Here is a 16,674-nt window from a genome sequence, read left to right on the forward strand (position 1 = left end):
TCAAGAAGAAAGCTGTTCCTCGGGGGGATCCAGATCAGGGGCAAGACATATTCCCCCCCTGTATTGATTCCACCGCCCCCAGATGGCATGCCACTTCCGAGGGCGGCCTCTGGCGCAATATACTGTCTTCTCCCTGAGCATACTCCAGTCCATATTTTCTTTCCACGCAGTTAACGTGGGGGGCCCCCCGGAACCCCACAAGCGCGCGATGTCCCTCTTAGCAATCATGTTACCCAGGGTCACCCACTGGGTCTGTGCCTCATCATGGTCAGTGGGCCCCCAGACATTCAGGAGACAACACCGCGCTTCCGGCTGCATAGCAATGCCCGTCACCTCCCCCATCACCGCATGAACTCGCCTCCAAAATTCCGTGATGACACCACACTCCCAGATGATATGTAGGAAAGTACCCACCATACCGCATCCCCTCCTACATAGGCCTTCCTCAGAGAATCCCATATGAACCAGTCGCGGCCCCATCACATACACTCGATGCAGGATTTTGAGCTGCACCAGCCTCAGACGCGACGGGATCGCAACCTCCTTAGGAGAGGAAACAGCAGACTGCCAGTCCTCATCATCCAACTCGAGTCCGTCCCTAGTCCACTGGTCCCGCAGCCCCAGTAGCAAATCAGCCCGAACATTTATTAGTTTCTTGTAGATGAGCGAGATCGTGCTCTCCGGCATATGGCCATCAAGGATCCGGTCCTCCAAAGGAGAGGACTCAGGCACCTTCTCACCCTCCACAAGGACTGACCGCAGGGCATGACGCACCTGAACATATCGGAAAAACTCAGACGCCCCCAACTCATACTCCTTCTGCAACTCTTCAAAGGACTTCACCCTACCCTTAATCAGCATATCTCCAACCCTGGAGATGCCGATCAAGTCCCATTTATCAAACCCTTTCGTATGCCAAAGCCTACCCAACCTTTCAGATTCAAACAACGGGGCAGCTAGGGTGAGCCTATCCTTCCAGCCCAGAGAGTCAGTCGCCATCTTCCATACACGCACTGCCACCCCAGTGGGCCCCGTGAGGGATGAGTCGAGGGACCGCGAGTACAATGCCCTAAGATAGTTCCCACCGCGCAACAACCATCTGTCCATGGCATAACCAGGGCTGAGGGCCGGGCCATAGAAACCGTGGTTAATCGCGGACAACTGAGTGGCCCAGTAATAGCGTCGGATGTCTGGAAGCGCGATACCCCCGTCATACCATGGAAGCGTCAATTTCGCAATCGCTATCCGCGGTCGCCCATCCCACAGCAACGTCCGTTGGAGGCTTTCGACCTCCCGAAAATACTTGGCTGGCACCCAATCTAGAGTATTTTGCAATGCGTAGAGGAACCGAGGAAGGGACATCATTTTGAACAAGGCAGCGCGCCCGACGAGGGAGAGCGGCAGCCTCCGCCAGCCCTCAACATCCCGCCGCAGGCGCGCCAGGGGGGGGAGCAGGTTTCTCTCATACCGCAAAGCGGGGTCCATGGAGATAAAGATCCCCAGATACACGAAGCCTTGCTGAGCAACCTGGATCGAACAAGTTCGCGGGACCGGCGGAACCTCACCACTCAGGACGTATAAATACGATTTACTCCAGTTGATGACGAGACCCGAATTCCTACTGAAGGACGTAAGAACGTCACAGACCACTATGAGTGAGTTCTTGGGCGAGGCAAGATACAACAAGATGTCATCAGCATATAGCGAAATGCGGTCCTCGTGTTCGGGCGACCACCGAAGGCCACGGATATCCGGGTGCCAGCGTATCCACGCCGCCAGAGGCTCAAGGGCAAGGGCGAACAACAGAGGCGACAGGGGGCAGCCCTGCCGAGTCCCCCTCCCAAGCCGGAACGGAGTCGATTCCCGGCCATTTACCACCACACTCGCAAGGGGTCCCTCATACAGCAACCTCACCCAGCTCACAAAACCAGGGCCAAAGCCGAACTTGGCTAGCACAGCCCACAAATACTCCCATTCCACCGTATCGAAGGCCATCGTGGCATCAAGAGACGCCACAATCGCCGGTTCTCGCAGCGTGCCAGCCCTGGCGATCACCCCATGAAGGCGCCGAAGGTTCAAGGCGGTGTTGCGATGCGGAATAAAACCGGATTGATCCGGGTGAATCAAGTCTCCAAGTACCCTGACCAATCTGCCCGCCAGGATTTTAGCCAGGATCTTCGGCTCGGCGTTGAGGAGTGATATGGGCCTATATGAGGCACACTTATCTCGGGGTTTACCATCTTTATGTATCACAACAATTGCCGCCAGCCTCTGGTCCAACGGGAGGGTCCCACTCTCCCGCGCCTCCACAAACATGGCGCGCAGGTGAGGGGCTACCCTATCCGGGAACAATTTATACAAGTCAATCGGCAAGCCATTCGGGCCCGAGGTCTTGCCCGAGTTCAGCGCGTGAATAGCTCCCGCCACCTCATCGACCGTTAAGTCTCCATCAAGATCATCTCTATCTACATCAGAAAGACAGGGCAGAGCGATATCCCGCAAGAGGTCACGCGAGTCCCCGGGCGGCCTATCCGACACTGAGGCATAAACTTTACGGAAATAGTCCGAGAAAGACTGGACAATCCCCTCAGGGTCCACAATCACCTCTCCCCCCTCTCCCGTCAGCTCCGGCACTACTCTATTAACCCGTTCTTTTTTATCCAGCCAAGCTAGGAGCTTCCCGGCCTTGTCACCAACATCATACAGGCGGCCCTGCTGCTCCCTACTGAGGGTCTTAGCGGCATTTGTCACAAGGTCCTTATACTCGGCTTGCTTCAAGCTCAGCTCATGCAGTGAGGCCACTGTCACCTCCTCCTCTAGCGCTCCCTCCAAAGCCATGATCTCCTCCTCCACCTGCATAACCTCGCCATCTCTCCGCCGCTTGGCCGCCACTACAAGTGAGAGGGCCTCCCCTCCCAGAACGGTCTTAAATGCTTACCAGAGCGACACTGCCGAGTCCACGGACCCCTGATTATCCTTGAAAAAATTATCAACTGTCTTCACCAGTGCGCTGCGCATCTTGGAATCTCGAAAGTACCAGGGGTTAATAGGAGCCACCCTGCCCCCTCCCTCTCGGCCGACATCCAACCTGACCCACACTGGCGAATGGTCCGATATGCCACGTGCCATGTGCCTGGCCTCAGAAACCAAAGAGGCGTGCACAGCCAAAGTAAGCAGATAATCAATCCTAGAGAGGCTACCATGCGCCCCGGAGTGGAAGGTGTATTGACGCTGTGTGGGGTGTCGGAGCCTCCAGCAGTCTATCAGGCCGAGTGTGTCTAGGAAGTCTGGAAGCCACTTCTGAGCCCCCCTGTGTCTCTGGGCGGGTGCCTATCCAGCAGCCCAGAGCCGACAGCATTGAAGTCCCCCCCACCACTAGCATACCCCCCGGGAGATCCAGCAAGGCCCTACCCAGATCCACAAACGTGGAGGCCTGCAGGGCTGGAGGGACATAAACCGAAACTAAAACCAAAGTTCTACCTTCCCACCTCCCCGCCACCGCCACAAACCTCCCCCTATCGTCAACAACGGTGGAGTCCACCTCAAATGGCAGCGAGGCCCTGACAAGGATGCCCACACCCCTAGACCCGGAGGAGAATCCCGAGTGAGCTATGAATTTATAACCCTTCCTATTAAGAGCATAGCACGTGTTACCTATAAGGTGTGTCTCCTGCAGTAGGGCAACATCTGGCATTGACCGTTTCAAGTGTTGCAAAACTATCCCGCGCTTAATGCGATCCCCCAAACCATTAACATTCCAGCTAATAACACTTAAACCTCTACCCCCCATCCCCAAACACAAAGAGGCCCACCCCCCCCCGAAGAGCCACCATGGGACAATACCGAAGATGATCACTACGCCTTGCAGAAACAGACCCCCCAACAACAACCCCAAAATCCCAACCATCCCCCCCACCCTGCACCCCTGCTGCAGCTTACAAAGCCCCCCCAACTTGCAGTGTGCCTGTCGCCCTACAAAACCCAACATCTACAAAAAGCACCCTAAGGGAGGAAAGAGCTCCCCTCGTCCTCCCGCAACCCTCCGCATTTACTGCACTCTAATCAAGTCATCAAATAAAGTCAAATCGAGTCAGACCGGCTCCAAGAGATCAGCCTTGCCCATCCCGGCCACTGTCCCCATCCACGGCAGTATCCTCTCCCGTCCGCCGCCGAGGCAAAGCGTCCAGCCATTCATCGGCCATAACAGGAGACTCAAAGAAGAATGTCCGATCTTCGTACACCACACGTAGTCTGGCAGGGAAGAGCATGGCATACTTCAGATCCCTCTCCCGAAGTCGCCTCTTCACCCCCAGAAAGCCCTGTCTCTGCCTCTGCACCTGCTGGGTGAAGTCCGGATAGAAATTCACCGACGCGTTCTGGAAGGGGACCGGGCCCGTCACCCTCGATGCTTGCAGGATAGCGTCCCGATCTCGAAAATGAAAGAGCCGGGCGACGATCGGCCTCGGTGGGGCTCCCACCTTGGGCCTCCCACCCGGCACTCTATGGGCCTTTTCAACCGCAAAGAACTTTCCAAGACCCTTAGGCTGCAGATGGTTAAGCACCAAGTCCTCGACGAGCAGGTCAACCGAAGCCTCATCCGAGGACTCCGGGACCCCGATAACGCGCACGTTGTTGCGCCTGGCCCGGCTCTCAAAGTCCTCCAGCCTGCGGGCGGCGAGATCACTCTCGGTCCTCAGCTTACGAACCTCGGTCTGCAGTTCCGCAACATCATCGGCGAGGCCCGTGGTTTTGAGGTCCAGGGTTTTAACCCGTTCATTCGTTTTGCCCAAGTCCGCACGGATCAGGTTGACATCCACCAAGATGGCATCCACCTTATGCGCCAGAGCATCAAACTGCCTCCCAATCGAAGTCTGCATCCCTTCAAGCGCGCCCATGACATCCTGCAGCGAGAGCTCCGGGGCCAAGGGCGAGGCCTCCTTCTGGGTATCTGGCGACTGGCTCGACCCACTCGGTGATCCCTTCTGCAGAGCATAGCGGTCCATATTATTGACCTGAGTATAGGCCCCCCGCCTGGTAGATTTAGGCTTCAGCCGATCCACCTCTGCTTTGCCCGACATGGTTGGTACCATGCAGGTCGGTTCAGATAAGACGGCCCTCCCTCAACGAGAGGAATCAGGAGTGATCAGTTCTGCAGTGGGCCGCCAGAGTAGCATGTGGAGCGTCCAAGGGATAATGAAGCCACCAAGAGCTCTCCAGGGGCTGGGCAGACAAAGGAAGAGAAAGCGAAAGTGAAAGGACGGGGACCTCCATCCGACCGTTCACACCTCGCCTGGCCGTTGTTGTTCAACTAGAAGTCGGCGTCCTGCCAACTCTAGCCCCTGGCATTCCTCGGAGATAGGCCGCAATCTTCCGCCATGCGTAGCTCCGGTTCCCGGTGGGCGATCCGACCGCGGGTAGCATCAATCGCCTTCCTGGCAGGTCAACTACACGATGCCATGCATACAGACAGGATTAGAGACAGGATAGTCGACGGAGGGCGCGAGGGTCTCGGGAGGTCAGAGCTCACGCGGCCATCTTGGTCAAGCGCTAGGCTCCTCCTCCTGGTGGTAGATTCTTATTTGGATCCCACCTTCATCAGGACAAAAAAATAAAAACTCTCCAATTTTTCTAAACAATTTCAAAATCCCCACAAAGGGTGGAGTCCACTCAAAGGGACAGATACATGGAAATGTTCTGTTTTGTATATATTCTTGATGAAGTGCCTTGATATCCCTGTTCTTTCAAGCTACAGGTTCCTCAATTATCGCACAATTATTGTAGGATATGTGAGTCTCAGCTCACTTAAATCCGGTCCAGTGAATCAGAGAAACCCGCATGGATATAGCTGAATTGCCAATGGTCAACTTAGTCTTCTTGTTGAAGATTTCTTTCAAAATACACCTTCGTCATGCGGTGCGGTCTGATCCTTTAGAATGCCCTACTGTCTCCCCGTATCTCTCGTAGCCGGGTAAGCGACCAGTACATGTGGAGCTGCACAGTGTAACTTACAGGGTTACACTGTGCAGCTCCACATGATTTAGTGCTTTTGTGCTTACGAAGGGCAGATTGCCGAGTATGAAGGACAATGTTGGAAGGAGGCATGAGTCCAAGAGGAGTGAGTGGACCTTTGTTGTAATTAGGGAACATGTGTCCAAGGGTCAGGATAGGTGTAAACAGTATCACAACAACAGGAATAGCAGTAAGCCTGTAGAGCTACGGATCAGTGATTGGGTGAGGTTTAAAAAAACCTGGTGTTGATAAAACAAATTAAGGGAGATTTGTAAGCTGTTAAGGTTTTGTGCAACTCGGAGCGATGGCAAAGGTGTTGCATTTGAGTCACATTTCTTTATATAAAGGAGAGAAAAGAAGCCCAAGTGTAGCTTCTGAGGTAAATGTGAGTAGGTCTGATTGGTTATTGGATGAGAGTGGCTATTGGATGACTGGAAATGGAATGGAATGGCTGATTACAGCAAGGGAGTGGTTGAGGACAGCAGTGAACAGTGTGACAGTAGCAGCCAACTTCCTTCCACCTCTACTGGGATTGGAGTAGTAATGAAGGGAAGACTGCGATGCAAAATCACGAGACCCAAGAAATTTCAGGACCATACATGCAATTGTATCTTTATGCCTATAGTAGTTAAGGTTTTGTATTGCATGACTATGTATACAATCAAACTGTTTTGCTTATAGTAGTTAGGTTATTGTTTTCCCTAGTGTTTGGAGGGGAAGACGTGTTGTATTGTGTATTGGGTATGTCTTAACTGTATGTGTCCTTAGTTTATCCTGTTAGGGATTTTTTAGCTAACTAAAGTACAATTAGAATTATATGATGTGTTTTAAAATGTAGTAACAGTTTGATCCGGTAATGAGCAAGGTGTTCCAAATGGTTGATGGATGCTGCTGCTCCTGTTGCTCTGGTACTTATCTTACAATAAATCACACTTAAATACTATTGGGTGTCTAGAGTTACTACATTGAGTTTGTTATTGTTTCACTCGTCTGTTATTTTGTATGGATCACTGTAATGCACTTGCACTGCACCAACACTTGAATTTGTTTGATTACATTATAATGTCAGTTATCCAGATTTGATGATTTAAATATACATTTTCTAATCCTCATTTATTTGGACTTTTGGTCTTTTTTTGAGAAGATTGACACACTAACTGTCAATCACATCCATATTATAGTTGTTAGACCTGGCATCTTTGTCGTGTTTCCCCTGACTTTTTGCCTCTACCTACTGTATTTTTGACGCTATGCTGAATTTCGTTTTTACTGGTTTAGATGCTTTGGGCACTTTGCCACTGCTGATCAGTGTCAAAGTGCAAGTGCTCCCTAGGTAAATTGTTATTGTAATTGATTATCCATGATTGGCATATTTGTGTTACCAGGAAGTCCCTAGTAAAGTGCACCAAGTGTGCCAGGACTGGTGATTCAAATGCTACTAGTGGGCCGGCAGCACTGATTGTGCCACCCACATGAGTAGCCCTAAAATGGTGTCTCAGGCCTGCCACCGTGGTGCCTGGGTGCAGTTGCTAACTGCCATGCTGTCCTGACCAGTGTCCCCACTGGCCAGGTCTAACCCTTCCCTTTCTATACACATTGGACACCCCTATGGAAGGCCCTAGGTACCCCCTTGGCAGGGTGCAGTGTATGTGAAAGGTAGAGCATGTACTAGTGTGGGTGACATGCTCTGGTAGTGAATTACAGCCATTTTTGTTGTTTTACCTTTGAAAGGCTATCTTGCCCATAGGCTATAATGGGGAATGCTGTGTATAATGGTTACCTGCATATCTTCCCATAGGAGCAAGATCGAAAATAAAAGTCTGGTATCCCTGAACTCAGAATTTAGTAACACATCTTTTAGGAAGGATGGTTTTTAAATCCTGTGTTTGAACACAGCACTTTTAGAAAGTGTCTGTTTTCTTTTCTGACCTTTCTGTGTGCCTTGGCCTGTTTGTGAATTGAATGTCTGGTTTGTGGGTGACAGGGGCTGGGGTGGCTCCCAGAGGCTGAGTGAGTCATCCCTAGGCAGAATAGCTCCATCTGCATCTTGAGTGGTGGGAGGGGATAGCACCTGGGCCTGAATAGGGCTGTGCCTGCTTTCTACAATGCTGGCTCCACCTCCTGCTGGGCGGCTGACGACCCTGCCCCTCTCTCTCAAAAGAAAGAAAAAGTCAAGTAAACAAAGTGCTCCAGGACTGACCAGAACTGGTTCTGACTAGGCCAAGGCCCCTCTGCCCTCAGACAACAAAGGGAATATTGGTATAACAAGGGCTACCCAGACTTCAGAAAATTAGATCATCCTGGAATCAAGAAGGAACCTCTGCCAAGGAGAAAGCTGGAAGACTGAAGAGGAAGGACTGTCCTGATGTGTGTTTGTGAGCTGACCTGCAGTTGCTTTGCTGCCAAGGAGAGGGGAAGGACTTTGCTGTTGCTGTGTCCCCTTGCTTGAAAAGATCTCCAAGGGCCTGAGGAGAGCTGGCCTCCTGTTAAGAAGTCCCAGGAACAAAAGTACTTCACCCCCAGCTTCCCCCTTGATCTGAACTGAGTGAGTTCCTAGAGTGCTTGATCCAACTCTGAGGCCTCTGGAAGTTGTGCCTGCTGTTTGGGGAGCTGGACAAGAAGAAAAGAAGAAGATCTGCAATTTTCACGCATCGCTCGTTTGCGGAGCGCATCATCGACAGTGCGAGAAAATTCTCGCCGCCGCGAAGATCATCACAGCACCTGTTGCTGCTGCAAGAACCGACGCGTTGTTCGCTTGCGGAGCGCATCGTCCAGGTGCGGGAAGATTCCTGTCAGTGCGAGTATCGTCGCAGAGCCTGTCGTCGCTGGGTGAGATCGTTGCACCGCTTGCTTGCGGACCGCATTGCTGCAAACATCATCGCAGAGCCATTGCATCGAGGGGCCGCGAGAGGAAAAGATCGACGCTGTGCCACGCATCGCCGCCCCACCTGAAATCGTCACCGTCCCGAAGATTGTCGCATCGTGCCTGTGCGAGACACTTTCTACCGAACCTGCGCACAGCAATCCATACAAGGTATCGCCTCCCTCCTCATACAGACCGGATTCGTCGCAACACGTCCGCTGCATGCAGCGGGGCTGTCGCATCGCCTCCCCAGGGTCACAGGAGTGACGCATCGCTTGTTTTTCAACGCTGCAACTTCCATTTGGAACTTTTGTCGCATCAACAGGTACTTTGGGCTAAACGTGACGCAACTGTGGATTATTTTGATGCAAACCCTAGAACTCTTTAAAAATCATATTCTTGAACTGTGTATGTTGGATTTTTGTCGTTTTAGTCTTGTTAAGTTTAGATTAAATACTTTTATTTTTCTAAACTGGTGTGGAGAACATTTGTGGTGTTTTCACTGTGCTACTGTGAGTGTTGATACAAATACTTTACACATTGCCTTTGATAAGCCTGTCTGCTCGTGCCAAGCTACCAAGGGGGTGAGCAGGGGTTATCTAAAGAGTGTATCCCCCTTACCCTGACTAGAAGTAAGGGTCCCTATTTGGACAGTGGTACCTACCTCTCCCAACTAGAGACCCCCAGATCTAACAATAGTATAACTTGTAAAGCGCCTGGTTACACCTACTAATAGTTAAATACAGGGGAGTTCCACCTGAAGGCGAATAATGAAATGTTTTGAAGCTGGGAAGCATTGTGTGCACTGGGTGTCTCAATAAAGTTGAAAAAGTTAAAAAGCTAAATACGAAAAGCTGCATAAAAAGCGTAGGACTAGTAGGAATAGACTGGGTGTTAGCCATGTCCAGGTGGTATACTATTACGCCCTTACTGTCAGAGGAATCTTCTTCTTTTTAAATCTTAAACTGTAACATTAGCTCTTTCGTTTGCTTTAGCGTGATACTTCCGCATTGCGCGCACGCGTGCGCAGTCAATCCACTAGAATTCCCAATACGTTCTAGTGTTCTAAGTTGTTACACGTGACCCCCCTTTCCGCTTCCTCATTAGAGCCACCCGATCCAGCACCAGAGGGCTAACCAAGCGGACCCGATCGGTTGAACATAGGTAGAATGGACCCATCCCCCTGGTAAAAACGTGAGTAAGAGGCCGCGACTCTTGTGCACCACTATCTACATAGTCCTGAATTGCAGGCCAGTCCTATACCAGTTTACCCTCAATGATCGTTAGTACTAGGCACTATTACGGCTTTCATTTAACTTTGAATTTCATCTCAGCCCACTCATGCTGCATTAACGAGATGAATTCACATCATTTGCCGATCCACTTTACTTCCATTTTCTGACAGGGACCAGAGGGGACGTTATCTACCGATCGGATACCAGAGGCATAACGACCTCATTTTCTCAGTGAGCCCAATTTTTGTGTCTTCCATGTTGTCAGTCTTAAGTGTTGTTGGTGTCTTGTCGGTGTTCACGTGATTATCATAGCACGATATGACGCGCCACAATATAATCTATGTCACATAAACGTCAACTAGCATGTCTCAAATATGTTTTCTAGTCTGTGTGAATGACACGATACGTCACAATGAAGCAGAAATGCCTTACATTTAGAGCTAAAGTGCATAAAAACACGTGCACAATTGATAGTGATGATACCGTTTATGAGCACCAAGTGCCCCATTTTGCTACGCAAATCTTTTTTTCACTTACCTGTACATTTTACACGATTCCTTGCGTATACCCACTACACTGGGGCACATTGTAGCCACGCAAGTTTTCTCTAGTGGACATGCCTGCCTACTACTTCACATGCATGTCACCACCTGCTACATTATACAGGAGCATGCATTTAAATGAAATAGATTCACGAATAAACAACTATATATCTGTATTGATCAACCTTTTATTTTCAGGTACTCCCAACAAAGGTTTTGGTGAGTAATGATCGCTAACCACTACACTCACAGCACACTTTAGGGTGTGTGCTGATATTTCACATCACATGTGGCCTCTCCTAATTTTAGGCCACTCACTAATTTTTTGGTCCTGAAGAAAGCCTCAAGAACCATCTGAAGGCTGAAACTAGTAGACCTCATTTATAAGGGATACCAAGGCAAATAACAAACCTTAGTAGAGATCCCGATTATATTTTTACTCATGTCCTGGGACCCTTGTAATAAATAATTGTTGTCAAAGGGCATTCTCAGAGACATTTTTAACACATAGTTGCACGTCACATACTAAGTCACTTTCCTTTCACTTAACAACCTGCTCCGCTGTAAATCAGGCGTTGTAGCACAGCTGGGTTGCACTAGGCAATCCAGTTGGGCCCCGATGATGAAGCATGCCACCTACCAGGTAGGTGGGTGAGGGGTTTCTTACAATAGTTGTTTATTCTCCTTCAACAGGTGACGGCGAAAAACCTTTGCTACAAGTTACCTTCCCTAAGTACTTGTCCATCTTGTTTCTGAAAATTCATTGGGGAAAAGGACAAGTTACCTTGTTTTCCTCGCTCTCTTTTTGTTTACATTTATTTACAACGTGACACATCTAGGGAGATGCGTCACGTTGTAAAGCCCTGTGCCACATGTGGGCGTTCCTGCATGGGGGGGCGTTTCGTCGCAGGAACGCCTCCGAAAAGTGGCTGAGTGAAATCTGCAAGATTTCACTCAGTTACTTTTACTGGCATGGGCATAAGGATTGAGATAGGGGCACCCCGAACCTTGCTGGAGCTGCGTCGCGCTTGGGTTCTGTTAGGCCCCTTGTCTATCCCTGGGGCCACTTGGCCAGTCTTGGCTGGGTTCACACCACATCCTGCAAGCCCCAGTGGATGACGTGCGTCAGCTACATACCGCCTTGATAGCGGTATACAGGGCATTAGTGCAATACTTCTCACGCAACCTCCAGGTGGGGGCATCTGGGGTTGCGACGCAATCAGTTAGTCCCATCATGGTTAATTCGGTTATTGGCAAGCGCCCACAGAATAAGGACGATATGCCTTATTGGCTTGCTGAGAAATTTGACCAGCTGGAAGCGTTATTTCCTAATACGACCCCTGTGGAAAAACACAGGATTCTCACTATTAGTTTGCAGAAAGACTTAGTACCTGAGGTGACTGATTGTGAGAACTGGGGTAAAGTATTTGCAGCAGTCTATTTGAAGTGCTTCGGCACACCGTCTATGACTGTACTGCCCTCCGTGATTAAGCGTGTTCAGGATGAGCACGGTCCGGAGGCGGCAGTTGAGTTGGGAATGAGGCTTGTCGGAGTGTTTGACGTAGTTGCTGATCGCATCCTTGCTAACGTCACGGGAGATGCAGTTAACTTTCAGGTGTCAAATGAGTTATGCCTCGATGCCGATAAACCCCGGCAGTTACCGAAGATTATTGCGGAGGTTTATAAGACCATTGGCCGCAATAGTTTGGGTGTAAAGTCCTTTTGCTAAAATAGCAGCTCAACCGCAAACATAGACGGTTAAGTCTACTAAAGACGACGGTCCAGTTTTTCCTAAACAAAATAAAATAAAAAACAGGGGAAGCAGCAACAGAAACAAGGGTCACGTCCTGCATCACCAATACCAGTGTCTACTGAATGCACATATGAGTTGCACGATCGCACGAGAATTAGGTCTCCTGATAGATTTCAGGTTCCTGATCAACGTTCTCCTCGTTCTTCACAGGAAACATCGGTCTCAGGAGAACGCAGCAGATGTCGGGGTGCCCCACAAGGACGTGAGCAGCCCCGTCCGGCTGATGGTAAAGGACGACTTTCCACGTCAACGCCCTCTGTTTCAGAAAAAGAAAGTTGCTGCATTAACCGCGAGGTATGCCACAGATAGTGAGAACACAGCATCCGAATCTAACGTGGGCGCAAATGCTGCTATACAGCGCAGCGGAGGTTACAATATTGTGGCAAGCACTGCGTCTATATCTGAAGGCGACAGCAACCTACACGTTCATTACCGTAGAAACTGCTGACACTACAGTGGCTCTCCCTGACAGACTCTATGAAATAGTCCATTTAATTGAAGGTGACATACAACGTACAATCCAAGGGATTTTTGGGGAATATCTGACCTCTACATATGACATTTTGTTAGCGGAGGCGGACTGGCCCCCACCTTTCATTTTGGCCGCTCCATGAGGAGAGGAGGTAATCCTCCCCTCTTTTGCACACACTGTGCCAAAGGAACAGGTGCAGAACTTTGCAGAAGAGGGGGCTCAGGTGCTTGCACCGGCGTTGTACTGTACTCAGGTCGGATGGGATAAACTGTTAGCCTGCCATGAGATTCCATTGCAGTCAATGCCACAGCCACAACCCCAATATCACATGCGCCGGGAAGTGAAAGCTCCCGTTGCAGAAATCCTTGAACAATTGGAATATCAAGGTGTAATTGAAACATGTGTGTCACCCATGAATAATCCTCTATTTACTGTAACCAAACCTGATGGGTCGTACCACCTAGTTTTGGATTATCGGCATTTGAACTCTCATTGTTGGATGTGCGCGGTACAAAATACCCACAGTTCTGCCCTGGTTGTTAGTCTCGTGAGAAAAAAGTTAAAGACCACACTTGACATTTCAAATGGCTTTTATAGTCATAATCTGTCCTCTATTAGTAGTCAATGGACAGCCTTTACTTCTGGCGGCAAACAAAAACGGTTTAAAAGATTGGCCATCGGCTATAAAAACAGCCTGAGCGTCGTTGCCGCACGTGTTGTCTCTCTGTTAGAGAACATTGACCCAGATGCGTACTCGTATGTTGATGAAATTTATCTCACAGACGGCGAATTATGGCCACATCTGTGTTGCTTTGACCGCATCATTGTCATGTTTGCGGACTTCGGTTACAAGTTTAACTTTGCGAAGTCACACATTGCAGAGTACGCAGTGTTGTTTTTGGGCTATGAGCTCAACAACAAAGGACGAGGTTTAGCTCCTCACTTCATGGAGAAATGCGCATGTTTGCACGCTCCAACAACTCTGAAAAAATTACAATCTTTGCTGGGTTTTTAGAATTTTGGGCGCACTTACATTCCCGATTATGCCCAGTGTATCAAGCCGCTACATGCCTTGATACAACCTACTTTTACCAAATCTTGCTGGCTTCCAGAACATTCAACTATACTGCAATCTTTGCAGTCTGATCTTCTTGAATCTAAGTACTTACTGACACATGACAACCACACAAACCTGGTAATAAGAATTGTGCCAGGCGCAGTGGGTTTCAGGTATTTGACATTTAATGAGGGAGACACAGTCCCTATAGCTTACAAGTCACACTTGTACACTTCGGCTGAAATGCGCTTTTCTTCAGTCGAAAAAGTTATGACTGCAGTGCAGATGGCGATTCTAAAAGAAAGAGCGCTGTCGCAGGGGAAACGCATGTTGGTTGTCACACCGTATACTGCCCTTGAGGCAGTGAAAAAAGCCAGTGTACTGAATTCTAAAGCTTAATATCCATGTTGGATAAAATGGGCCACTTCTTTGACGTCTCAAAATGTCACGTTTATCTTTGATTCCTCACTGCAAACTCAGGAGTACTTGCAGTATGAATTTGTTCATCCTGCTTCCCTGTCCATGCACTCACTTGAAGATTACCATTGTATCATTTACATTGACAGTTCGGTACAACCGGCGACGGGATCTAAGCTTCCTAATTCAGCGGCCTGCGCAATAGTGGTGGGTACCATGTTGAATGGCGAATTCAGGTCAGATGGCGTGCATACGCAGACATTAGGGGACTGTACCGCCCAGTTGGCAGAGCCACGGGCTCTGGTGCTTGCACTAGAGTTTGCTGATCCACGTGTGACTACTCTTATTGTAAGTCACTCTTACTACTGTGTACAGTCTTTTAATGAAAATGTATTCTTTTGGACTCAAAATTAATATTGTGATTCCAAAGGTAGCACAATCAAGCATAAAATGCTTTGGGTTCGAGTTGCAGAACTTAAAGAATGTCTGCCTCTCATGAATGTAATTCATACTCTTGGTCACCAGCGCGTAGGAGTACACGCTGTTGGTAACAGTTTAGCTGATGAAGCAGCGATGACAGCAGTGGCGACATATCTGGTAGCAGTAGTTACAAGATCCAAAAGTAAGATTGATGATGACATCTTGGCAGCTATTGCTGTGACCGAGAAGGGAGATAATTACCCTATAGGTTTCCCTTCTAAATATTCTTATAATTTAAGTCCTGATAAAGTTCCCTATGTGAGAATGAATGACGTTGGTGACAGATTGATTCCCAATTCGGACCGCAGGCTTTCCTTGATAACAGCCGCTCATGAGGGCATGGCCTCGGCACATGCAGGCGTTTCAGTGACTGTCACTATCTTGCAGCAATGTTACTGGTGGCGCGGATTGCATAAACAGACGTGTGATTATGTCCTTACTTGTGACATTTGCCAGCAGATTAAGCCTTCAATTGCTGCGTGTCCACCTCAAATACAGTTGTAGATATCTATTAAGCCCCTTGGGTTTGTTTATTTAGATCACTGCGGTCCATTGTCCTCTGATACTGCGTACAAGTTCATCTTAGTTGCAGTGGACTTGTGCACACACTTTCTATGGGTTTGGCCACAACGCAGCGCTGATGCTCGAACTGTCATCAGGGATTTGCGTGTCCATGTGGGAATTTTTGCATGTGGTACCCTCCATACGGACCAGGGTCCAGCGTTCGCCTCTTAGGAGTACAAGGAAGCCAAGAGATCTTTGGGGGTCCAAGTCAAATTTTCGTCTCCATACCGGCCTGAGGGCAATTCTGTTGTGGAGTGAATGAACCATGACTTAAAGCAGTCCTTGACAGCTAGGGTTTTAGGTACTGGCAGAAACTGGTTGGCCCATTTGTATACCATACAACGTCCCCTAATATTCTCCCTAAAAGCTCTCTGGGTGGGCGGACCCCATACGAAATTCTCTTTGGCATAAAAAAGTTTGTCTCGGAACTTGATGGTATAGACATGGCGGCGTCGGCCGCACCTTTTGACGTAGAGGATCATTCTGCTGTGTCACAGAACCTACAAGAGACTCAAGACAGTCTTGCAGAGGAACATTTTCCCTCCACAATTGATGCTGCACTTCAGATTCCGGTAGTTGGCTGGCTACCTCGAGTCTGTGACCTGGTCCGTGAGAAGGTGGAGAACAAAAAGGAGTTTGGCCCCTCTTATCGTGCACCTGTTCCAGTGCTTAGCGTGCAGGGTACAAGAACAGTCATTTTACCTCCACTTCCTGGTCGCAAGGGTAACAGGTACATCTTAATTGACAATGTCAAACTACAACCAGTGGCCGATTCTTCTTAGTATGACTCCAGCGGTCTCTTGTCCAGCAATGCTGAGAAATTCTGTTTTAGCCCCGGCAAATACGAACAGGCCTGACTTTGCCATTGAGATGCATACAGTTACTAATCCATTGTTGAATCAACCGGCTGGTGATCCCCATGAAGATACTGAGTATACCTATCCCACAGATGTGTCGTTGCCTGGTGTACAGACAAGTGCTGTTGACCATTCCCGTTTTTAATTTGACACTAACTCTACAACATCGAGTGCCCCATCGAAAATTTCTGTTTTCGCTGTTTGGTTTAAAAGACATTTTTTAATTCCCCCTTGGACTTACATTTGGTTGATGCTGATCTCTATTTTTTTGTTCATGTCGATAGGATTTGTAGTTGTCTTTTTTCGTCTAGTGAATGAACATTATCTTACAGAAAGATCTGCAATTAGATTACTTGATGGAACTT

The sequence above is a fragment of the Triturus cristatus genome, chromosome 3_2 (assembly GCF_964204655.1).
Source record: "Triturus cristatus chromosome 3_2, aTriCri1.1, whole genome shotgun sequence".
Lineage (NCBI taxonomy): Eukaryota > Metazoa > Chordata > Amphibia > Caudata > Salamandridae > Triturus > Triturus cristatus.